The sequence below is a fragment of the Aythya ferina genome (genome assembly GCF_964211825.1).
Source record: "Aythya ferina genome assembly, chromosome: 9".
Taxonomy (NCBI): Eukaryota; Metazoa; Chordata; class Aves; order Anseriformes; family Anatidae; genus Aythya; species Aythya ferina.
Window position 1 is genome coordinate 25,000,504 of NC_140305.1, and position 24,729 is coordinate 25,025,232.

Genomic DNA, 24,729 nt, shown 5'->3' on the forward strand with positions numbered 1-24,729 from the left:
ACCTTTCTATAACTGCATGTGCACATTTACAAGTAGTGCAGTCAAGGTCCCCACAATATAGCATTGCGTTCTCTACATATACACACAGCAGATCATAATGGGTACATAGTTTTAATGAAATACTATAATTAAATTTATATTCTCGTTTTTTTTTTTTTTAGAAGTGGAAAATTTCCCTCCACCAAGTGATATTAAGAAAAAAAAAAAAAAAAAAAAAAAGAGAGAAAGAGAGTATATTTGTTTAAAATTTCTCAAGAAATGTTTTTCCACAGAGGCCAACATTATAATTAAAACTACTTAATCTGATCCCTTGAGATATTTCCATACATATTTCCTATCCCAAGGCAATCTGAAATATAAACTCATTCAAAGCGAATCTGTCAGGAGGAATAGTGTTCCCGATCAGAGCCCAGCAGGACAGACTGGGTCAGCTCCAGCGGTGCCAGCTCGGTGGTATTGGTGAAAATGGGCTGCAAAACAGGCAGTGTAGCATTGCGGGGGTCAGCAGCCTAGGGGGAAGTGTCTCAGGCTCTGCCAAGATGTTCAGAGACTAAAGAATAGTGGAATTAAGTTTGGCCTTTATTAAATCTCCAGAACTGGCCTTTTAATGTGATCAACCTGTTTCCTCAATTATCTAAATCTTGGTTAGTCTAGTTGCATTGTATTTCTGTGCTAATATAAAAATTGCAACACACAGCTGAAGCTGTGCAGTCTTGTTTTTTCTGGCATTGCATACCATTTGGAAAATGTTTTTTAGTGGTTATAACAATGAAAGAGAATTCTCTTATTCACTCATTTTAGGCTGACTTCATTAGTGACTTTCCACTGCAACATCTTTCTTAGTGAAGTCAATGATTATATTTCCACCCTAATAGCTAGCTAGCTGGCAAGTCTCTATATGGTTCTATGGCCAGGCAAAGTTTTCTTAGGGCAAGGAGGGTGGCAGTCTCAACACCAACTTCTTTGTCCAGAAGGCAGGAGCAAAATACCTCCAACACTTCTTTGTGAACAATGCACCAAAACCTCTAACAGCCTGGTTGCCTCACCAGCATCTGGTGCCCTGAGGAGATAAGTTTAGCTTGGTCATCTGCCAGAGAAGATGCCTTTCTAACTCTCCAGACAGGCCAAGTACATAGGATCCCTAGGGATGGAAACACACAGCTGGAGGGAAGAGGGCGATGCTTTGGCCTATAGGCAGACTCATTGTGAATAGTCCAAAATTCAGTTAAGGTTAAAAGAAATTAAAGGCAGTAGAGAAGTGCAAAACAAACTACTAAGTGACAGTATTACTCCCAAAAGGAGGTGCAGAAACCTTGAAGCTTTTCCTTTTCAAATCAAAACTCACACAGTCTTCAAGTGAGACCAGGGGCAATCCTTCAGTCCCAGTAAATTACATTACTCCTATTAATATTAACTCATGAACTTTGGAATGCCTGAAGACCCAATCTACATAGACTTTTGTGTTTGGTTTTGAATAATAAATATAAATGATGTGTATATCATAAATCTTTCCCAGACAAAATGAATTATTGCAACTTGGTACCAGCAAGTATCAGACTTGCTTATGTCAACCTTGGCAGAGTTCTGTCCTTGCACTGGAGGACATTCCATAAGAACAGAGCTCCTGAGCTGCTCCAAAAGGATTAGGGGAGCTGATGGAGTAATAAGAAATTTCCCAAAAGCTGAAAATGTCCAGAGATTTACTGCCATGCTGTATACAAAGGAAAGTAAACAAACATGGCTTCATTACACAGCTCACTACACTCAGCAACTGATATGCAGTCCCTATTCCCTGGCCACATACAGTATCTCATCAGTGAGTTCTGTCCAGGAACACCAATAAAATAAGAATGTATGTTGCCAAAGTGAAGTTTTAAGAGTTACAACTTTAAATTTCCTATTAGGGATAAGGCAAGATTTATGGATGATATACTGATTTATAGATATGTTTAGACAGTAAGTATTTTTGGCTTTAGGCTGGAATCAGAAAGCTTGGTGTAAAGAAAGATTTTTAAAGGTTTTGTGGAACGTAAAATAAATCCAACTTATACTTTCAAAGAGCCCTCTGGCTGTATAAAAGATGATGACAGTGACAGTGAAAAAAAAAAATTTGCTTATATCTACAATGCTCCATTATTTTCTCATTAACTTGAGTTTTAAAGGGAATCATATTAGTGCCTCCAGAGGATAAGCTATATAAACAAGAGCTACAAATTTATCTGTGCATTAAAATGAATGCTATGGTAACAGGTTTGATTGCTTTGGAGGCGATTTAAAAACCTAAAGGGTGTATTATCCTGACATAATCTCACCCTTGGGTCCCTATATATATTATATCTCATACCTCTAATCCTGTGGGATGGTGCCTAGCTAATAATATCCCCTCTGCCTTTGTCTGGTTTGTTCTACTGCAACTGAAATGTGCCTCATTCTACTTGAAACAACGTGTTGGTTAAATAATCTTACTGCCATCACTCTGAATCATTAGTTTATTCCTGGCGAAGGTGTAAAGATTTATTTCCTTGGGCATTAGGTACAATTTCCTCAGCAACAGCATAGTGCAGTGCGCAGGACTCAGTGGAGCAGGGAAACCTCCTTCCTTTGAGGTGTTCAGGACCTGGTGAGGCAAAGCAGAGCCATCTGCTGTGGGCAGTGGTCCCCCTCGGTGCTGCAAGACTGGGTGATCTTGGAGGCCACTTTTGTACCTGTTGTAGGCACTCAGTGCCTGAACTTCACAGCCTGCTTTCTCCAGTCTTAACAAAGGACACGTAAATAGTTGCAAAGCATCCTGACATGGTTTCTCCTTTGGCCACATCTCAGTGTTGTGTGTCTTGCCCAGGTCTTTCCTAGCCCATCAGGGCATGGGCACAGCTCCAGGCTACTCAGCTCTATACTGCCTTTCCAAGAGCCTGGGAGCGACCGAAGAGAGCTGTCTTCCATCAGGGTGTGGAGTTGTTGTTTTTGGAAAACCCTCTTTTCAAGTCCTATGGATGAGAATTTACTGGAAAGATTAGGATAGCTTTAGACTACATCAAGAACTTTCAGGTCCTCACAGCAGATGAAATTTCTGTGTCTGCTGAGGGATCCTCTGTGCATTGACCTGTAGATGGCTGTGGTGGATCAGTGCATGGATATGGCCACTGCACACCAGAAGAGCATGCAGATGCAGAGACAGGATCCAATTCCTTGCATTGTGGATGATGCACTGGCTGAAAGGCACACATCCAGTTATCCTTAAAAACAACGATCTTGGAAGCTAAAGGTATTTTCCATTCTTCAGGCCTGAACCTTTCAGGGACCAATCATCTCTTAAAAGACTCTCATATCTTACAAAAGTTGAAGGAAATCAACATGTCAGTACACTCACTTCATGCCTTGAATTAATCAAGAAAGTTGCAACAGCTGTTTTGCCAGTTTTTTTTTTTTTTTTCTTTCCACTCACTCACAGCTCTCCTTACACTGTTTATTGCAACACTATTATTCCCTATTAGTCATTTTGCTATATAAACTGCAATATGCTGACACTGTAGAGTGATTTACGGATGGAGACAGTGATACCTTATTAAGAGAAAATGACCTTGCTTTCGAATGCCGAAGTCAGCTCCTAAGGGCTAGCAAAGACTCTTCAATGTCCCAGTCAGCTACTGCATGGTATTTATATACTGTTCCTGGTATAAATTGCCTCTGAACATGCCTTCACCTGTCAGTTCTGTTGAGATATTTTTGAATGTCATAAACTCCTACATCTTTAAGCCAGGTGTTGAAAGAATCCCTATTATTATCACTACATTGTCAGCAACAACAACAGTTAATAAGTGATGATAGGGATATAAATGCCTGGTTCCTGTGTACAGCTTGTCATTTGCAGTCAAATCTAACAATGCTAGAGGAGGCTTCGGGAGTCAATTCTGGAAAAAAATGTGTCTTCTGAGGAATGGCTCTGTAAAAAGGCATCCATGTTTAATTCTGCTTAATCTCTTCTAACTTAAATGTTCTCTGCTCTTTGAAAAATAAGTGTGAGCCCATGAACACATACACATGTGTACTATGGGCAGTTTAAGTGGAGAGAGGAGGGGGCTTGTGTGGTGCTAGCCATGTCCTGCTTCTGTGAGTCTTTGACTTTGAATCACAGACCAGAGGCCAAATCAAAATAGATATTAAAAAAATAATAAAAATAAAATGGATAATAAAATAAAATAAAATAAAATAAAATAAAATAAAATAAAATAAAATAAAATAAAATAAAATAAAATAAAATAAAGGTACTCTGTATACATGCAGCCAGATCTCTGAACACATTATCACATTATTCCAGTGCTATGTTGCATTGTGATTTATTTCTTCTCTATTTTTTATAGGTTAAATTTGGGAAGACTTTGATATTTCTCTCAGTAGATTGTTCGTAGCAGTAGTTTTTGCACCTCTCATGTAAAAAAATAAATAAATAAATAAAGACATGAAAGGGAATTGCCTATTATGCCAGTGTAGTACGTGTCCTTGTGTTTTGCCTTATGCTTCTGGCTAGGTTTCATAGGTCTGTTAAATAGCTTTGGCAGGAAATCTCTTTCCCTTATATATACTGTGTATATTTTGCCTCTTACAACATATTAAATAGCCCATGTAAGAAAAGTACATGAAATATTGATACTGTACCAGCAATGAAAGTGTAAGGGGAACAGACAGAATATTGCATGACATGGTAAAGCAACCACACAGTTCAGTTAGATGCATGGATAAATAACTCTGTAAGAAATCCTGTGGTTTGCTGCTTGCTGCATATAAAGTCAGTCTCAGGTGCCTTCTTGCTCACTGTGGTTATCTTTTCCAGTTTTTAGTTTTTGAGGATAAGCTGATAGCAAAGCTTCTACAAATTATTTAAGTGAGAAGTTCAGCTCTGTCTTTAAATGGGAAATGTAATTTCTTGCCTGTTGTAAATCCAAGGGACAGGGAGAGCCAGCCTTCCCTGCTTCATTTTGACCTCTCTTTGCAAGATGCACTGGCTGAGTTTTCAGCATTTTTTTGTTTTCAATCAATCATCCCTTTCAGCAGGAGGGGTGCCTTTGTTTTCCACATCACTCTGAATTTTGCACCATCAGCTGATTTCATTGTCTTGCATAAAATTAACTTATTCCTGATTTTTTTCAGGGCTTTGTAACTCAACATTGCCTCCATCTGACCATCAGTGGATTACCAAGCAAAGCCCAAAGCTGGAGAAGGCACTAATTCTGCACACCATGAAAAACCAGCAACAGTTACGTACCGGTGTCCCACTTCCAAAATTTAGCTTTTTTTTCTACCTCTTTGGTGTTTCTTATTTTGTAAACAAGGGACAGAGCCTACTGTACCCTGCAGCCCAGGCTTTGTGCTTTGTTTTGTGTCAACTTCATGTTATCGTCTCTTTTCCTTTGACTGAAATCAAATATCAAACTGAAAATCACTACTTCATCTATCATAGCGCGAGTCAGTGAAAAAAAAAAAAAAGAAAGAAAGAAAGAAAAAAAAAAACATCACCACACTTTACAGTTCTTAGGAAATAATTGGGTAATGCTATAGCAGGACCTCCTAAGAAAATCATGGTAACAGGCTGTCATAGGCTTTCAAAGCAGAAAGGGAAAATTGTTTCACTAGAGCCTTTAAACTGTTGTATCTGCAGACTTCAGGTGAACAAATTGCATGTGGGCAGCAAGGAATAAATCAAGTACTTATATAATTTTTTTTCTTCTGTATTGTTCCTGTCCCAAGCTCTACAATTTTTGCATATAATTTTGAGCATTTCAAAATTTGAAGTTATTTTTATCCTCTAAGAAGTAGCTTCTACATAAAGAGTGGTTGCTAATGTATTATAAACTAGGATTAGCTTAATTAGGGACTTCACAAGAAAGTAATGACTATTTAAGCCCTGAAAACAAGCTAATTATTTTGTATCACATTGTTGCTAACACCGTCCTTAGCTCTCTTTAGGTGAATGTTCAAAAAGATGTGTGGCAGACATGCTAATTACCAGATTTCTTGCAATCACTTTACCAATTTTTTTAACATATTTAAATTCCCTTTTTATGCAACACTTCCTATATATATACATTGCTACTCAGGTTAATTGACAGCATGATTCAGTGCTTTCTGTAAGATTACATCACCGTCAAACTTGCTGGTAGAGTAGCACAAGATCCAACAGTGATTTTTCCTTAGCACTCTGCTGAATATCTCATTATTTGTGCCACATATTTTCATATATTCCTTTTATTTATATTACTTTCAAACAATCCAATTAAAAATGTGAAATAAATCCAAATGGATAAGTACAATCTGAAGGTCTGAAGCAGCACCTGAACCCCCTTCTGAAGCACCTCTTCTTCATAGTCCTTATCCTGCAATTCCACCACCACAGCACTGTGGTTGAAGCTCACGTTACACACTGTTGGAAAAACACATTGTGTTACACACAGTGGAAAGCCTATACAATCTGTGTGTTTAATATAATGCAACGTAAGGTGATCTGATGGCTGCTTTCTGTAACTACTGTGTTTAAAAGCATAAGGAATACCTAGCATTTAGTTCTTATCTATACTATCCCCTTTTCTGGATATATGATAGCTGCCTTTTCTTTAAAATCACCTCTTTTTTTTTTTTTTTTTTTTTTTTTTTTTTAAATCTTCCTCTGTGCTTACTTTTCATATTCAATGTTTCATCATAGTTACAGGCCCTCACATGATCTTCTTCCTTCAGTATTTTTCACTTGCATATATATGCATCGCATACATATTCCAAGATCCCACTGGTGTATTTGCAATTAATGACACAATTTATCCTGACACACAAACTCTTACAAACTAGCTATAAATGATTCCTGATGAGATAGCTGGTTTTCATAAAAGAGCATTGGAACTGAAGCAGATGAATTCTCAGCTCTACGTTGAACTGGCATGTTGGCTCTGCTTCATCTGAAATTTCCCATTGTGTTAGTCAATCTAAATCCCCACAAACTTGCCTTCTAAACAAGGAATATTATGATAAAGGTAGAGATATATGATGTAAAAGTATGTAATTTCAATAAATGTAAATAATCTATCTTAAATGGAATAATGCAGGCATCTGTATTCTGCTGCGAACTAAATGGCTGACAGAAAATGATTACACTATTATTAAGTATCTATACAGTTTCTGCTGCTAGGTATTGTCAATACAAAATTATTAAGCTTCATTAGAGAGCTGATGCCTTTAAAAGAGTCCATCTGAATGTCCTAGATGAAGGCCCCTTCAATAAGGACTGATAGCATTGCAGTTTTGCAGCGTACCCGTTCTGGCTTTTTTTCCATCTTGAATTTCCCATGGTGTCATCTTATCTAATCACCGCTTGGCAATGCTGGCTCCATAAGAAATCTTCCATAGAAAATGAAAGTTCATACATCTGTCTCCTGCTGAAAATGCTCATGAATAATGGCATGTCGCAGCACTAGTCAGTAAGAAGCAAAGAGCAATTCCAACTTGCTCTGAAAGGCAGAAGGCTCTGAAGGAACAGAAATCTGATTCTTATTTTAATTTTGTGTCAGGAGCTTCCTCAGGTCTAGATTGTCCTGAGCACTTGAAGGAATATTAAGGAGGAAGTCAAAAAGAAATCTTTTTCTTTTTTCTCTTCAGAGCAGCAGCCAGACAACAATTTTACCCTTTGTGGCTGGTTAAGTGCAGGGACAGCCCCTCTTTTATATCCCCAAAACAAAACTCAAAGGTGAGAGCCTCTGAATGCTCCCCGGTGAAATTCAAACCTGCCTGCAAGGGCTGAGCTGGGGTGAGGAATCTGTGTGTGTACGTGTGTTTGTGTGTGTCTGTGTGTTTGTACGCATGTGTGTGTGCATACAAATGCCAGTGTTTAAGCAGCAACTCTACACACATGCCTGACAGTCATATTTTCTTCTTCTGACATTCCCATCAACTGTGCACCGTCATTTATTACTGTCATAACTGGATGCTTATTAATTTTATGTTCAATACTTTGATCATAAAATGAATCCCAGCCTCCATTTATAATAGCTCTAATCATCACCTTCTCGTAAACCCAGCTCCACACACTGGGCATCCCTGGCAGCCCACCTTGGCTACAGACTCTTATATGCTCCAGGCTGATGAAACAATTAATTTTTTTTAAGTCTCTTATTGACATTGTGATCCCAAGAGCTCAGTATGAGTTAAATATTTACTTATTTTAATTGCACGTTTCACTTGCTAGAAGCAATTTCAGTATCATATTACTGGTACAATATTCTGCAGTGTGGAACTCTCTCTAATAAGGAATCAAATTCAATCAGACGTCAGAACTATTCACGTGAATGACTACCATTATTTGATATCATCTGTAATGCAATAAACTGAGTGTTTGATATAATACGGTTATATTAGGAATAAGCATAACCTATTTGTTATCCATCATTTGAATCACACAAATGTGGTGATCAAAATTAATTACACTTTAGGGTATGTCTGAATTACAGCTAAACAAAACAAACAACAACAAGAACCAGTTTGAATGTGTTTTTGAGAGAAAGAATGGATGCAATGCTGTGCTCTTATTTGCAAAATAGATTTTTTTAATTTTTTTTACAAAGCTGTGCTTGTCATCAAGAGTGTTTGTTCACTGCTTAAATGTCTTGCATTACAAGTTGCAGCAGTGGCTGGCTACATAATATGACCTTTCAAAGAAATATTATGTGTTATGAAAAATACTGCATCAGTTCTCAAAATAGAAAACTGAAAAGAATTTATGAAAATAAAAGCATTTTGAAGTAAAATATTTTATATGAAGTGTTACCCACAGGAGCTTTTTCATAAATATCTAAATACAGCTTTTGGAGAATGCTCATAATTACTGTATTACATATTATTAAACTTGGCAAGCTTACTCCTGAAACTGAAAATAAAACTATTTGGGCTTTTTTGAGTAATACATAAATGATAATACATGTAATAAAACATGTTCGCATTTGATGACAGTAAAAACTTTTGCACATAAGTAACTTCTACATCTTTAAAAAGTTCACTGGGAATGGTTCTTATCGTAAAGCTCAGTTGCACCCCTGAAGTGTGCATCCCCTGCAAGGGGTCAAATGTACCACACAAAGAAGGCAATCCTGCAGGGCTATGGAGATATGTATCTATGAAATATAGCTGGAGTTTATCTAAGGGATGCTGTCTGAAGTATCAGAATGTGAGCCAGGGAATGGGATGTTCAGCCTTGGAGGCAACTTGTGAGCACATTGAGTGAGCACATTGCAGTCTTATGGGAGTAGAAGAAAAAATAAGAAAGGAGAAAGCAGAAACAGAGGTCAAGACTTCTGGCCCCAGAGGAGGACTAGGTATAGCCTGGGCTGTACTGAAAGAACACCTGAAGAAAGGAAAGGGAACTCATTGTGCACAGAACAAGAGTAACTTTAAAAGGAAATCCTCTCTTCTCATCAATAAAAGAGTTTTGTGTGTGCAGACAGCCCAGATGTCCACGGGGAAGCTGTGGGAGCTGATGGACGGGAACATGAGGTGGCTTCCAGGAGCAGCCTCCAGCACTGGGTGAGCTGCCCAGGGCATGGCTCCCATGGCATGGCTCCCACGGCACGCCTCTGCTCTGGCCCTTCCTCTCCTGCTGTGCTCCTCTGCAGTGTGGGCATGGAAGAAGGGTCTGTGCTCTGTGCCCACACCTCACCAGGCTTGCTCAGGGTGATGCTCTAATTCAGCATCATAAATATTTCTTCAGTAATAACAGGCACCACAGTAGTACTGACCCTGACACTACATTGATCTAAAAGCCATAAATAATATTGGTTGTATATGGGAAATATTTGGGGATTTATGAGCTAATCCCACTATCTCTGAAATAACCATAGGATTTACCAAATGGTTTCTAACTTGTTTTGTGAAAGGCTCTTTGACTACTTAGTGTTTTCTCCTGTTATAGCTTCACATCTAAGACCTGTGGCTCTTTTAAAACTTGTTTTCAGACAAAATTTATTGATCCTACTTCTATTACTTTATTGAGTTATCTTAGGTACATTCAAAACAGGGGAAAGAAGTCTCCTCTTTCTATTGACAGCTTATAAATTCAAAATCCAGTTAGGTAGCTTTGTTGGATTGTGTCCTGCTAGACTTTTTAATAACCCTGGCCTCCCTCTTTCAAATCTCCACAGTTTAGCTATTACCTTCCAGATCAGTGTGGATAATTCTACTGCAGATGCTGGGATTCTCTGATCATATGTTAAGTTTTCTTATTAAATATATATATATATATATATATATGTATGTATGTATATAACCAGGGTCATACATTAGGAAGAACTCCAGAAATTTTAAGAAACTTTAAAAGTTATTGAAAAACAAACAAACAAACAAAATAGCTCTTGGCAACTAGCAAGATTCATGCTAAGTTTTCTTACAATTCTGTTTTATACATATATGGACTTTAAAACCCATTTATTCACTTTAGTGACATGAATAACCCAGGGCATGATTTATAATGATTTGTCATCTAGGATTAGATTTTAAAAAGTTTAATTAATTTTTCATTAACCACAGTTAATGATGGGCTTGTTAACCATCCTGAGGTGAAGCCAAGAGCTATTAGCTATATTAAGGGCCAGTTTCAAGAAAATTACTGCTTTTATAATCCCCGAGATGAGTTATAATGTTTTTCCCCCTTTCAGAAAACAATATTAAAGTATACAGATATATTAAAGTCTGTCCAGAAGATTAGCTTTGAGGAAAAATAGATCATGGAATAAAATTTATTCACCAATTTTTGCACTAATCACAATCAGATCTAACTCATTGAAGATTACTCTGAAGAAATTAGCCTCATGAAAGGAGTGATCTAGAGAGGGTAACTATTTGAAGGAACCTATTTGCTGCCACTAGACTTCTGCCAGTTATCACAACCGAATATCTTTCTGAAACAGAAGTTAGGGTTTAAACTGGAAATTGAAATTGAAAACATAATCTAATTGAAAAATTACTTTGTCTTGCTCTATGCCCCTTGCTGTGTGGGAAGGCTGATCAACACTGGTCATTGCACTGTGATCTACGATTCAGAGAGTGTACAAAAGAATGAGAAATATGTATGAACAATTAATAGGTAATAATTTGGAAGGAAGGAAGGAAGGAAGGAAGGAAGGAAGGAAGGAAGGAAGGAAGGAAGGAAGGAAGGAAGGAAGGAAGGAAGGAAGGAAGGAAGGAAGGAAGGAAGGAAGGAAGGAAGGAAAGAAAAGAAAAAAAAAGATTTTTCTAGAAAATACCCTTCTAGTTTTCAAAAAGAAGGATTACATTAAAAATAAAATCTTCAAAAGTAACTGTCTATACATAGACTGGCACAAGCTGAATAGTCCTGAAGCTTATTTTTAATGGGTGGGAGGGACAGGCCTATCAAAATTGATGAGAAATGTGACTGCTCAGTACCCTAAGCCTTCAAACATTTAAAAATCTTTTATCCTCAATTTTGTAAATTTTGACCAGAATCTAAATTCATTGGAAATGAACATAACTTAAAAAAAAAAAAAAAAAAAAAAAAAGTTTCATTCTAAACTGCAATAAAATTTCAACTTCCCTCATAAGCACATATTGGTTAAGTTGGAAAAGCCATTTGCTGTGGCTTAAAATGTTTTAATTAGCCCTTCTTTCATTTTTAATGTCATCATAACATGCATAACACAACCCCAAAATGTTAGCCGGTCAAACTGAAAGTACTTTAAAAATTTAAATGTTTATATATATATATATATATTCATATTCTGAGACCCTTTTCCCCTTTTTTTCCTAAAAGAAATTTCAGAGAACTTGTCATGAACTTAATGCAGTACCAAGCTCTTCCATCTGAATTTTGGAGGAAATTCAGACCAAAGCAAGGCAGAGGGCCCACACACCAACCCCATGGTAAAGCCAAACTCCAGACATGGCCAGATGGGCTAACTCACAGCTGGGGCTTGGATTTGCAGCTCCGCACTGGTTCTCCGCAAGTACTTCTGGCATTTCTGAGTAGGCAGCACCGATCAAAAAGAGGCATCATCCAACCTTGGGAAATACAGCTGTGAGTACAGGGAATCTTTAATCTGACCCAGAAAGGAATTGGGGAAGAAGAAAAAAAAAAAAAAAAAAAAAAGATATGCAGCAAAATCTGGATGCACGGTGGCCTTACCGTTGGTAGGAATTTCTCTGCATGAGGATGACCTAAAGACACATTTACAGCTCAGTCCACACGCCATCTCCCTGTCCAACTCCATTTTGGAAGGGGAATATTTCCCTGTGAGCAAAAACATATACTTTAGAAGTGTAAAGAGAAGCATAAGGCCCTCTAAATGTCTAGCCTAAGGCAATCTGTTTCCCTTCACAGGACTGCTCTTGAAGCAGGCCCACAAGGACTGTTCCTCAACACTTCCCATTGGCGCCACAGTGACAGGGGCACAGCTCTCACCCCAGCTCCATGCAGAGATCCCAGAAATGCTGACAGCCACCACAGCCCTGTCCCAGACGCACTCCTGCACGTCTCAGCAAGCTGCCCACCCTCTCCTCCTGCACACATGGGAACCTGCAGCCACACACCCATCCTGCACAGGAGGCTCCTGGGAACCCAACAGCAAAAATTGCATTTGTTTCCTTGGGACAACCTCATTTAAGCCAATTTAACTTAATTGATGCTTAGATTTTCTCCTGAAACATCCCGCTAGGTACTTTCCAATTCTACCACAATGAATAAATGTACCTCCAACTTCACTTTGATTTTTAACCTGATAAAATCAATATATGTGTTAGGTTATTATAAATAATAATATTTGAGCATAGAAATTACATGGTTTGCACTGTATAGCCCTTCAATGCATGGTCCCTTTTACACATATGTGACTTTGTGGCTAAGGATGATGCATGGAAGAAGCAGAAGCAAAGCTGTAGAAGTTACCACAACCCTGGCCTGTCTTACCATTCCTGTGCTTGACATTACAGCCTTAATCACTCTCTTTTAAGGCACTACTTTGGCAGAGTAGAGGTATTGATAAGACTATGCAATGTTAGAACAGTCTCAGTGATCTGTCTTATGAAAATTATAGGCTTTTATCCCGCCTGTTAGCAATAGTAGGTGTCTGTCTATCATTCGTTAATCAGTCTTTGCTGGATACTAGAGTGGAAAGAAAGAAATCGCAGATTTCACAGCTAAGCAGAAATGTGGGGAAGCAAGTGTAGATGAAGCCTCCTGGGAACACAGTGTGCTCTCACAGACCTGGGAGGGAAATGTAGGGCACATCGTCTGCAAGAGCCACGGATCTTAGACCTGCATGTAGCCTCTCAGGTCACTTTCTCCAAATTTCCTGTTATCTCTGCAAACCACAGCTTACATAACCCAGCATGAGGTTTTTCCAGTGCAGACTAGTGAAGTCCCACACCTCTGAAAAATCAGGGATTTGGCTTCTTAAAAAAAGAAATTGCTCAAGTTCTGTTGAAAATAAATTCCAGCTGGTTCTAATGAAGTAGGGTTCCATCCAAAATGGGCTGGGCAGAAGCCTTGTTTCTATTCTAGTTCAGGGAAGATAAGGATACCACACGAAGCCTTAGCAATTACTAGGGTGCACAGACGTCGGACAGAAACTAGTACAATATCCTTAGGGGGAAAAAATCATTTTATGACCTATAAACCACATAAAGGAGCAAAATCAGAGACTGTCTTAGATGAAGATGCTGGAGAAAATGTGCACTGTTAAACCCCAGCTCAATGTGTGTAGAACTAGAGGACTAATTTTAGCATTCCTGCTAAAATTACAGCAAAGAGACTGGGAATATGTCCCCCAGTGATGGTACCATCACGTTTGACACTATCATGCCCAGGGCGCGTGCTGAAGACAGGGCACGGTGCACCACGTCCAGCACCTCCCAGAACACGTCAGGCTGTAAAGGATGGGAGGAAAAACCCCAGCAGCAACACTAACACTGCCATGGGAATTTTTCATGGTGACATTGATGGTACTGAGAGTCCTACATTGTAATGATTGGTTTACAGTAAAAATTACTCCAAATGCTGTATCAGAAAAAGTATGGTTCAGTCCATCAAGTCACTGTCAGCTACAAATTAGGCTGCCCATCCCTAGGCAATGGGGAACATAATTGGCTTTCTCCATTACTAGTTTTATTTTTCTCTCTTCTGTTAAATTCATACCCATTCCTTGCTTGTACTGGTGCAAATACAGAAAAAGTCATCGGTGCAGAAAGGCTCTTTTACTCTTTACACCCAGAATAAGTGAGGCAAGTTAGCCCTGAATTATCCTCGGCTAAAATTAGCCAAGGATTCTTTGGGAGATAGCTTTCTGTTAGAGACAGATTACTTTAGTGGAAGAAGAAAAGAAAGAATACATGTAAATGGATATTTTAGCAAAGAGACTTCTAAGAGAAGCCTTCCACTAAAACAACCATTAAACCACAAGCAGCCAGTGCTCTGGTTCGGTCCCTAGAGTTACACGAGAGGGGCTGGGGAGGCCGGAAATCTTTTATTTTCTATTCCTGCATGTATCACGGTAACTTTAAATCCTGCTATAATTTGTTGAAGACAGGATTAAAATATACTTATCTAATGCCTTTGACAGGATGGAAATATACATATCTAATGCCTTCCTTCCATCATCAGGACAATCATTTTGACACTGTTGGTTACAAGGCAAATTTTTTGCAATGTGATGTCTTAGCACTTCTACAAAATGTGATAACACAAGATGAAGCTATGAAGTTGTGTCGGACTGAAATAACTACAAACAGTCTTTCCTGGAAACATATGAGCAACCAGAAACCATTACTACCCCCAAAGTGTCAGGATGTGTTGCTCTTGCTGCCATGAACATCGGTGCTGCAAATGTGAACTGGGACCAGTCTCCTGGCATGACATACAGCTGTCAGACATTCGAGTGTCTCTAACCCTCCTTCAAATCCGTTTGTGTTAGTATTCAGCTGCCTATAAACTCCAGATATTCCTATCTGTCTTCCTCCTTGTGCACAAGGACTATGCCCTTCCCTGGATAGCAGAGCTTGCTTAACACATTTCCCTGACATCGCAGGATACAGCGAGGCTCTGAAGAGGAGAAAATTCACTGAAAAAATAAATATAGCTGACTAAGTAGGAGTAGGGAACAATGTCTGTCATCTTAACCTGTCTGTCATCCTAACCTGGAGAAATGGCTGCTCTCCTCACTCGACTCTCCCTTTCTCTCCCTCTAACTTTAGGGCAATTTAGCAGTCACCTGAGTACCTGGGAAATCCGCTTGGTGCTGAAGGCTTGCCTGAGCCCTGGTTCTGCAGGGACAAATGGGGACATGTGCCAGGCGAGGGGAGCAGGGAGGCAATCAGAGCGTTGTTTAGCTGACCTTCATGTCACACGCAGGACGGAAGAAATGCGTCTGTGAAGGACTACTCATACGGTTGTGTTCATCAGTGAAGGCCAATAATTGCGAGGACAAATTGGAGCCCTCTGTAAGGTACAAGTGGCTGTAAAGAAGTAGGAATTATTTATCATGCCCCTTCTCATCAGTTCATGTTGTTTGCATCACCCTTGCCTTGCTGCTTATGTGCACGGGGGGAAGGAATGACGCCGTGGCACTGCCTCGACGTGGAACAGCCAGGAGGTGCTCAAAGCACGGGATAATTAAAAAAAAAAAAAAAAAAATGTTGGGAAAGACGCATGCAGTAACGATCGGGGCTTATGAAGAACTACTGGAAGCCGCTGCTGCTGTTGTTGCACTGCTGCTGCTATTACGGTCAGTCCTCGCTCCGGTGGGAAAGCTCCCGGCCCCCGCCCCGGCTGCGCGGTCGGAGCGCGCCCCCTGGGGGAGCTGCGGCACCTACCGGGAAGCTCCCGCACCCCCGGGGGGCCACGGGGGGGGGCCGGCTGCTCCCCTCGGGTGGGACCCCCCACCGTCACAGGTCTGGGTTCCAGGGAGCACGGGATTATGCTCCTGGGAATAATGGAAATCTGAGTGAAATAAGCCCAACGTGCACAAACCCTGGCACCCAACCCCGATAAATCATAGAATTATAGAATCATGGAATCAAATCAATGGTATCATGCACTGGGACATCAAACATCTTAGAGCACCCCGCTGCTGCTGCAGATGGGCTTGGGTTGGGTTTGCCGTGATGAGGCTTTCACGTGACACCGTGTTTGGGTTGTCGGCAAAGTCCAGAGGATTAGTATCCCCTGAAATCTCACTAAGCAGCTTGCCCTAAAATATGCTTTATGTGGATCATTCGTGAGAGTGCATGAGATAAAATGTTAATTATTGCTATAAGAATAAACATGTGTATTTTTTATAATTCTGTTTGACACACACGTCTGCGCTTGGGCTTCATTGTGCAGAACTTCGCTCATTTTTAAAAACTCCATAAAGAGATTCAAAATGTCATCCTGCTCTAAATTGTAAAATGAAATTCAAAGCAAAAGCCTTTTACCTTTCTCTTTAATTGAATCCAGCTGGCCTCCTTCTACACTGCCTTGCAGTCATTTACAGATATGCAAATAGTTGGAAAAAAATGTTGCCGTTTTCATCTGCATTGCACACCAGAAAATCAGACAATGTATGTGTTTTCATAGGTTTTTGGTAGTTTTGCCATTCTGCTGCTTTCATGTTTTAATCCAGTTTAACAGCACAATATCTTTTAGTCAAGTATTTTAAAAAAATAAGATGTCAGTCTCTACCTGGACAACGCTGATGATGTCCATTTGACGAGCTGAAAAATTTTGGCATCCCCAGGGGAGCTTTCAGCATCAACTGTCAGCATGAGGGGGAGACCTGTGGCTGTGGGGAGAAGCAGTGAGACTTACCACAGGTTGGAAGTGTTGGAAAGGATGTGGATCTGCTACCTACCATGGCTCCTGCTGCTGCGAGTGGATGAGATGCACCCACGGCATCTCTCCTTGTCTCTGCACTCACTGCTTTCTTGGGTTCGCTACACACATGGTGTTTTGCTGCGTTGGGCCATCACTAGCTTCCTTGTGTCTGACATGGGCTGTGTATGCTACCCTGAGGTGTCTGTGATGCAGCTCAGCAGTAAAACGGCTCTGGCAGGGAGTCACTAAAGGCTTTCTCATTGTTCTGTGTCAAATATGGGAAAGCCTCAAAGTCTGAGAGCCTCTCTCCTAGCACCTCTGTAAAGTTTGACCCATGTGACTTCAGGATGAATGGATTCTCCCCAAATGACAGCTGCTTAAATGGCCAAAAGTAACATCACATTTTAAGCAATGTAATTCAACAACCTAATAACACCATGTTCAAAGGTTCAGCCAGCAAGAAACCAAAGGGAAGGTTTTGCACTGGAAGCAAACAAAATCCCTGAGCTGTTGGGCTCCCCTAGGTGGCTGCAGAAAGCTGTGCCTGGTTTAGCAGGATGGGATGTACCCTTGCAGCTAATTAGGTGATTATCTGGGGCCTTCTGTAGCAAAATCCCGAATGTTGGATCTTCTTTGATAGCTTATTTAGAAAAATCATGAAAACCACCTGCTAAAATGAGTAATCTTTGGAAGAAGTACAGCAAGGATGTGGCTGAATTTATTATGCACCAAGAAAGAGTTTTAGGTACAAAGAACAATCATGAGCATATTCACACACAGTGGTCACTGGCCTGAAACTTTTCTCTGTATAATTTTCTGTTCGTACCTTGCATGCATGGAGGGAAACCTTGGCACTCCCATGGTGTAAATTATTATTATTAATCCTTATGTTAGACTACTTTCACATCAACAGTAACCTCTGTGGGAAAGTGCAGAAGCTTGCTGCGTGGAGAAAACAGTTGCTGTGAACCTGTTTTCAGTGATTTTTTTTCCTAAGAAGGTTAGCACAGTAAAACATAATTAGCCTTGAATTTTCATGGGTCCATTGTATATTTATCTTGATATATTAATGTCACCTTGGTTGCAGCCTTTGCAATGGCACCACATCACTCAGGTCTTTCACTTTATTCCTTGATACCACTCAGCAAGGAAGGGAGGACAAATCAGACAGCATCAGTGTGAAAATACGTTCAGAATATAACAGCTTGATTGCTGCTGACCACCCAGAGGACAGGTGTGACACATATTTATGGGCTTGATTTTAAACCAATATGCGTTCATTTCATTTATGATTCCCTTACATGTTTTATTTTGACAGTCCCACAGAGGTGTTCCTGCAGTCTTCTGGCCATAAACCTTTCACAGTGGGATGTGTAGCTTATTATTTGGTGTGCAGGCACTGTGCACCCCACAAGCTGATGAACTATGTACAATTTATTCATTGGATTTTAAGCCTAGTTAAATCAACAGCTAAAAGGAAAGTTCCTTGCGCTCTTTGAAACTGCTAATATTTAATACTAGAAAAGTGGTTAGGAAAATCTGAGTATTTTTCTGGATTATACATTACACAGTGGAACAGTCCTTCTTACACTATGAGCTAAGATTTCTATCTATATTCAGGAATAACATTCTTGGAACTCATTGTACATTTTCTTGTACTGAGATTTTTTCCTAAAATTCCACCTTCTGGCAGGTGATTACCTGAGAAACTGTTTTTTATCTAGCTAGCCAACTGGAGATAGATGGGTGGTGCATAAAGATAGAAAATGAATAGAAAATAAAAACTCTAAGCACAGAAACCTTGAAAAGATAAAGATAAATAAAACCATCCAAGGATGTAGATATGTATGCACATATGTGTGTTTGCATATACATACATATGCATATAAATATATAAATATATATACTTCCCAGATTACAATTTTAGCCAATTGCATGAGTTCAGAATTTGAATATATGATGCTTCATTTATGGCTTAACTGTGCATATACTGATGATATGAAACCCTCAGTTCTTTCATGGTATTTTTTTATGTCATTGTTTCTAGTGGGACCTAGTTCCCAAACTATTTTTGTTACATTTTCCTACTGTATTTAATGAGGATATAAATATATATATATATATATTTTTTTTTTTTTTTTCAGGAGTATAGCAGTATAATATAGCATCACAAGCAATTTGTCCCTCAACATGAATGATCACAGAATTGGGGGGTTTGAGGGATACTCAGGGGATCACCTAATCCATATTTGTGCTATAGGAACTGCTCTCTGATGCTCCTGGCTCAGGACCTCACCTGCATTTTTCTGGGTCTCTTATGCTTTGCCACCCCAAAGTCAGTTTTTGCCATCCTAACCATCAGAAACTTTTTTCCTAATATCTGATAAGAAGCTTTCTGGCTACAAATTAAGACTAATTTCTTGTACTCTCTATGATGCTATTCACAGAGAACAAAGTATTCCCTTTATTTTTCATATATAATTCAAAAGTATCATCATGTTCCTCCTACTCTTCTGTTTAGAACATTCCTAATTTACTCTTTCCTCACAGGTCGTGTTTTCTAGACCTCTGATCCTTCTCATACGTGTGCATTTAATGACTATCTGGAAGTAGCGATCAAAAATGGTGGCTCCCGCTGCTCCTTGTAAAAGAAACTCAGTGTTACATAAAACAGCTGAAGACTAAATGGAGAAAACCTATCATGGTATTGAAAACATGAAAAGCAGCTATTTGCCTCAGCTTTTCTCTTCTGTACAACATAATACTACTTTAATTAAGACAAGGAAACAGGGAACTACTGCATATAAGGGATGGCCACACGATTCAGTTTGCAATAATAATTTCCATTGCCTAAGTCAGAAGGGCAGCAGCCTCCTTCCCTAGCCATGGGTCAGCTCCTCCAGAAGGCTGGGTGAGGTGCACTCAGGACTACTTTGCCTGCTTCTGTCTCTCTCCATTTAATAATTTCAGCATAATAATATCTTAAAAGCATGCTAATGTGTTAATGTGCCATGCACTGGAAACCCAAGTATTATGGCTCATGGTTTTACATATTAGAAAAGATCCAAGAGTTTAAGACCAGCCTCTCTTCTGACATTTCTGCAGACTTACATTAGTCCACAGCTTCTATTACACATAACTGAAATCAGAGTGAGTCAGCTCATCTTGAACTTCATAGCTGAGCCCATTGAGGATGAAAGATCACCTCTTATTCCTAACCAGGGGCTACTATAAGACTTGTGTCATCAGCAACAAAAAGAAAGGAGCACAAGCCTTGCAGGAGCAGAGAAGACATCATTCTCACTGTCTCTTCCATGATCATTGAACTAATTTTGCTAAGAGATTAAAATGACTATCCATATTGGTGCCCCTGAGCTGAAAGATAAGGGCTTTCTCTATGCCCTAACTGTACTCGAAGAGGACCAGCAAGGAACGGTGCTGACGGGTGTGTAGGAATGGGGGGAGAGAAGTAGTTAACAGTAAATGGAAATTCTGGCACCATGGGGCTGGACCAAAGTGTCACCATTGACATCACTAAAAGTAGGATCAAGACTGATCTAAAAGCAATTTTGAATATGAGCTTTTCTGTCCAAATGATCAGTAAGTGCCTTCCTTCACACGGAATCCAGCACAGTAATCGTGGCTTCTATTACACTTTAAATTGATTGGCTTTATGGCCCAGGACTGGGGAATTGCCCTGGCATGATCTCCTCGGGCTCATGTTTCTAATTCTGGCAACTGTAAATCCAGATGCCCTGAAAATCCGCGCTGTTGCTTACAGTGTGTGCTGTCAGGTTAACTCTGTTTTCATGGGTCCAGACCAAATAAAGCGACCAGGATGTACACAAGAGTGGCCCACAAGATGGAAGAAAACCAAGCAAAGTTAGCAACTGCAAAAGTAAATGTTTATGTGCAGAGTGCATAAGTGTAGAAATTATTCCACATGATTATTTTGGAATAAATCACAGAGTCACAGAACCATAGAATTGTATGTTCCCACTAATAGAACTCGGACATTATTTTCCGCATTATCTAAGATTTTTTGTGCGCATGCACAAAATCAGCTATCTTCTGAGGCTCTGTGTCCTGCCATTGGGGTCTTAGGGAAATGGACAGAGAAATTTAGAAAGTAGCCTTCTAAATCCATGTTCTTCCTTTGCGTTGGTCTATGATCAGTCACATTTAGTACACCAGAGCCTGTATTCATGCTACCAGGTAAAAATTACTTTCTCCACTGGAGGAAAAAAAAATATATAAAAAGCTTAAAAAATACACAGCACATTGGCACAAAGGTGGATGTGGGCTGCAGAATGACCTGTCTGAAGCATGGAAGAGCTGAAGAAGCTCCCACCCCGCACTGGAGCAGAGCTCATAACTCTGTAGTTCAGACGGGAAGAGATCGCCCTTGGGGAATTATTCTACCTTTGATCCACACACGAAATCCTGGCTGCTGTCAAAAGAAGTTGTGCATGCCTAACCACGGCTGTAGATCATTCTAATAAAGGCCAAAGAGAAGCTCATATATAAATGGAGTGCGAAGTTTTTTGACACTGGCTATAATAAATATCAGCACATTTAGAAAAAAATGTGGGCTTACGTGTCTGAGGTGGGAAAATAGCTATAGCTGTGCCTGATTTAGTGGAAAGAAATATTTAAGGCCATTGAATCATTAGATAAAAACTGATCTTGAAATGTCAGGATTTGGTGAGGGTAACAGAACTGTCAATTTTGTCCATGAAAATCTCCCTTTTATTTTGCCTACTTTTCTCTTTTATTTTTAATAACAATCCATTAAAAATACTGCACTCATGATTTGCTGGTATTTGCTGTTCTATTTTAATGCTATCCATTAGTTCTTTCATCCTTTCTTTTTAATATTTACTCATATCATCAAACACTGGGCAAAATTTCTCCGCTGAAAAAAATCCCAAGAGTAAAAACCAATTACATATAACTTGTTACTGAGGGCATGGCTGGGGTTTCTGTACAGCTTCAGTGTCCTTCTCTTGAGTTTAAAGTAGCTGAGGAGTTTCACATCAGAAGTACAATGTGATGATTTAATCTGGTGCATTGTTATTTCTTAACTTCATATATAAAAATACTATGATGTATGCCTCACTTAGAGTGGTTGTGGCCTGGGAAAAATTACATAGGATAATATATAGATGGTAATGAGGTGACTAATTGTAAAAAATGTGGCCAGGAGCATCAGTTCAACATAAGAAGCTCTCCAGCCTGAAGGATTCCAGCTGGAAAAGCCCAGTTTAAAATTCTTACATCTCCTCTATTTCATGTGCATTCACAAATGCTTATGCAGCTCAAATAATCTGTCCTGGTAATTTATGTCTGGCATGTCAAATACCAGGACTGCACACCAAAAAGAAAGCCAGCCTTCAGCTGAGCAGCCAGTCCCAGGCTGGAGGTGACTCAGGGTCCTCAGCAGCTCCCCTTGGAGCTGAGAGGACTGAGCCTTGGCCAAATGTGCTCCTAAACAGGCAGCAGCCCCTTCATGCTGACTGGAGGGCACAGGACCAAGCTCTGTGTCAAACTCAGGTCCTCTGGGCATGAGCCTCTATTGTTGGTTTGGTAGGATGAGAGGTTGTAATTCTCTCCAAAAAAAAAATGGGATTCTATCATGCAGATTTCAACAGAAATGTTCTCTTCCAAGCCAGGGCTGTAGGTAAATTCCAACGGTAATTTTGTTTCCCTTTCGGTTTGATAAATGAACAAAGTAGTAGAGAGGGAAAAGAAGAAGCTAAGCCTCATGAACTGTTTCACTGACTGGTATGCAGAGAAGATCTTCTGTTTGGATTTTCCTCTATCAGCTTTTTGAAAGACACTAAAGTTGCTCAGTTTAAGCAATGTATAATATAGAAAAACAAGAACTTTTGAAAGGTTCTTTAAAAAGAAAGAAAAAAGAAAAAGAAAGAAGGAAAGAAGGAAAGAAGGAAGGAAGGAAGGAAGGAAGGAAGGAAGGAAGGAAGGAAGGAAGGAAGGAAGGAAGGAAGGAAGGAAGGAAGGAAGGAAGGAAGGAAGGAAGGAAGGAAGGAAGGAAAGGAAAGGAAGGAAGGAAGGAAGGAAGGAAGGAAGGAAGGAAGGAAGGAAGGAAGGAAGGAAGGAAGGAAGGAAGGAAGGAAGGAAGGAAGGAAGGAAGAAAGAAAGAAAGAAAGAAAGAAAGAAAGAAAGAAAGAAAGAAAGAAGGAAAGAAGGAAAAGAGGGAAGATCTCAATTTTAAATACATTTATCTTGACACACCAGACAAATGGAGTCTCATGAGGACACAAGGGGGATCTCCAGACCAGGGAAGGAATTTTAAGGCTTTGCCAGGCTTGAACACCAGGCAGATAAGTGGTGTTATGTGAAGTCTGTCCCTTCAGCCTCTGCAGCCATGAACATTTCCACCCAGGACCACTCTCTGCACCACATTTTCCCCAACCCATCTGACTTTCCAGCCTTCCCTCCTGGCTCAAGGATGCAATGTAGGTCCCCAGAGGCAGGGGCTGGCGCTGCCCCATGCGAAGCCCTCTGCAGCCAAGGGTCAGCCCTCCCAGAACACCCTACTTGCTGAAACAAGTGCATGAGGCTTGGATTAAGCAGCACAGCAGCCTGGTGGTGTCTCGCAGCTCTGCTCCTGGGCCCAGGCTCCCACGCATCCCCCTGCCCAGGGGATTTGAAGCCCAGTCATGGCTATGCAGGCTTCTCTGGGCCCCTAGCCAGAACCACAGCCAGAGCCCAGGCACTGCCTGTCCCTAAATCCTCACAGCACTCAGATCCAGAACCTCTAAACTGCTCCCTGGCTTTAGCAAAATATAGGGAGCCAGAAAGCAGCTCCCATCTATAATAATTACAATAGAGTTTCCCTCGTCCTTGCACTATTTATTGCTTTCGCCCTTTCCATAGATTGCTCAAGACAGAAGAGGCTATTAAAGATCAGAATATTTCTTTCTGGACAGGCTGAGCTTTGGTAGAAAACTCCGTCCTTCTCTCAAACATTTCCACTTCTATTAGAAAAGGAATGAGTTGGTTTATACTGCGGATTGAATGAAGCATTAAATGACTGCGTTACAATGACTGCAGTGGGGGGAATGGTCGCCTCCAGTGGAAATGTAATGCTGTAATGATACGTTCGTAAAGGCACAATAATTGTTCAAGTATCCTTGTCTAATTTGTCACAAAAAGTTGTCCGGGGTTTTTCTCTCCCTTATTTTATTTATTTATTTATTTTGCAAGCCGTCAGGAGGAAAAGGTACATTCAGTAATCACAACGAAGGCTGGGAAGAGGCAAACAGGAGGGCACCTGCCAGCCCTTCACCTGGCTGACACGCATCTCCCCTGACTCCACGGCTCCAGGATGGGTTTTGGCAAGGAAATAGCTCGCTTGCCAATACTAATTATTATTATTAATAACCGAGTGACGTCCCAGTCTCGGTTGCATCAGCCCGCCGTACCCTGAGCCGGAGCTGCTGCCAATCTGCCGAGCCTGCTCCCAGCAGCTGGTGGCAGCAAAAAGAGCCGAGGCTGCGAGCTGCTTTGGGGCGGGGGGCGGCCAGGGCGATTGCTGACTTTGGGCTGGGGGGGGACACACCGGGAGACACGGGATTTTCAGGCCGAGCAGTGCCGGGAAGGGCCAGCACCTCTGGACGAGCTCCCAGCTCCTGCTCCTCCCTCCGCACACCCGCAGGGAGCATCGCAGTGCCGGGAGGGGGGGGGGATGCCCCTCCTGCGGCCCCGAGGGTGTCCCGGGGGGGTTAAGGGGAGCTGCTCACATGCGGGGACAGCCGGGCACAAGGCGGGGGTACACCCCCTCAGCATCCGCCGGTTTGCATGCACGGGGCCAGCCCTCGCAGCCCTCCCGGCGCCCCCCCGTCCTCCCATCGCCGGCCCAGCGGCGAAACTTGCAG

At 40.7% G+C, this 24,729-nt stretch overlaps 1 long non-coding RNA gene across 2 annotated transcripts in view; it reads right to left on the reverse strand.

Moving 5' to 3' along the window:
* Positions 1-24,729, reverse strand: part of LOC311441417 — a 35,407-nt gene that overhangs the window by 9,452 nt on the left and 1,226 nt on the right. Inside the window, exons 2-4 of one of the 2 annotated variants that reach the window (XR_014695925.1) lie at positions 15,253-15,489; positions 12,167-12,269; positions 11,946-12,042 (exon numbers count right to left, since the gene is read on the reverse strand). This is a non-coding gene — a long non-coding RNA (uncharacterized lncRNA). Of the gene's footprint in view, positions 1-11,945; positions 12,057-12,166; positions 12,270-15,252; positions 15,490-24,729 lie in introns of both variants that reach the window. The other variant, XR_014695926.1, reaches the window with a different exon arrangement.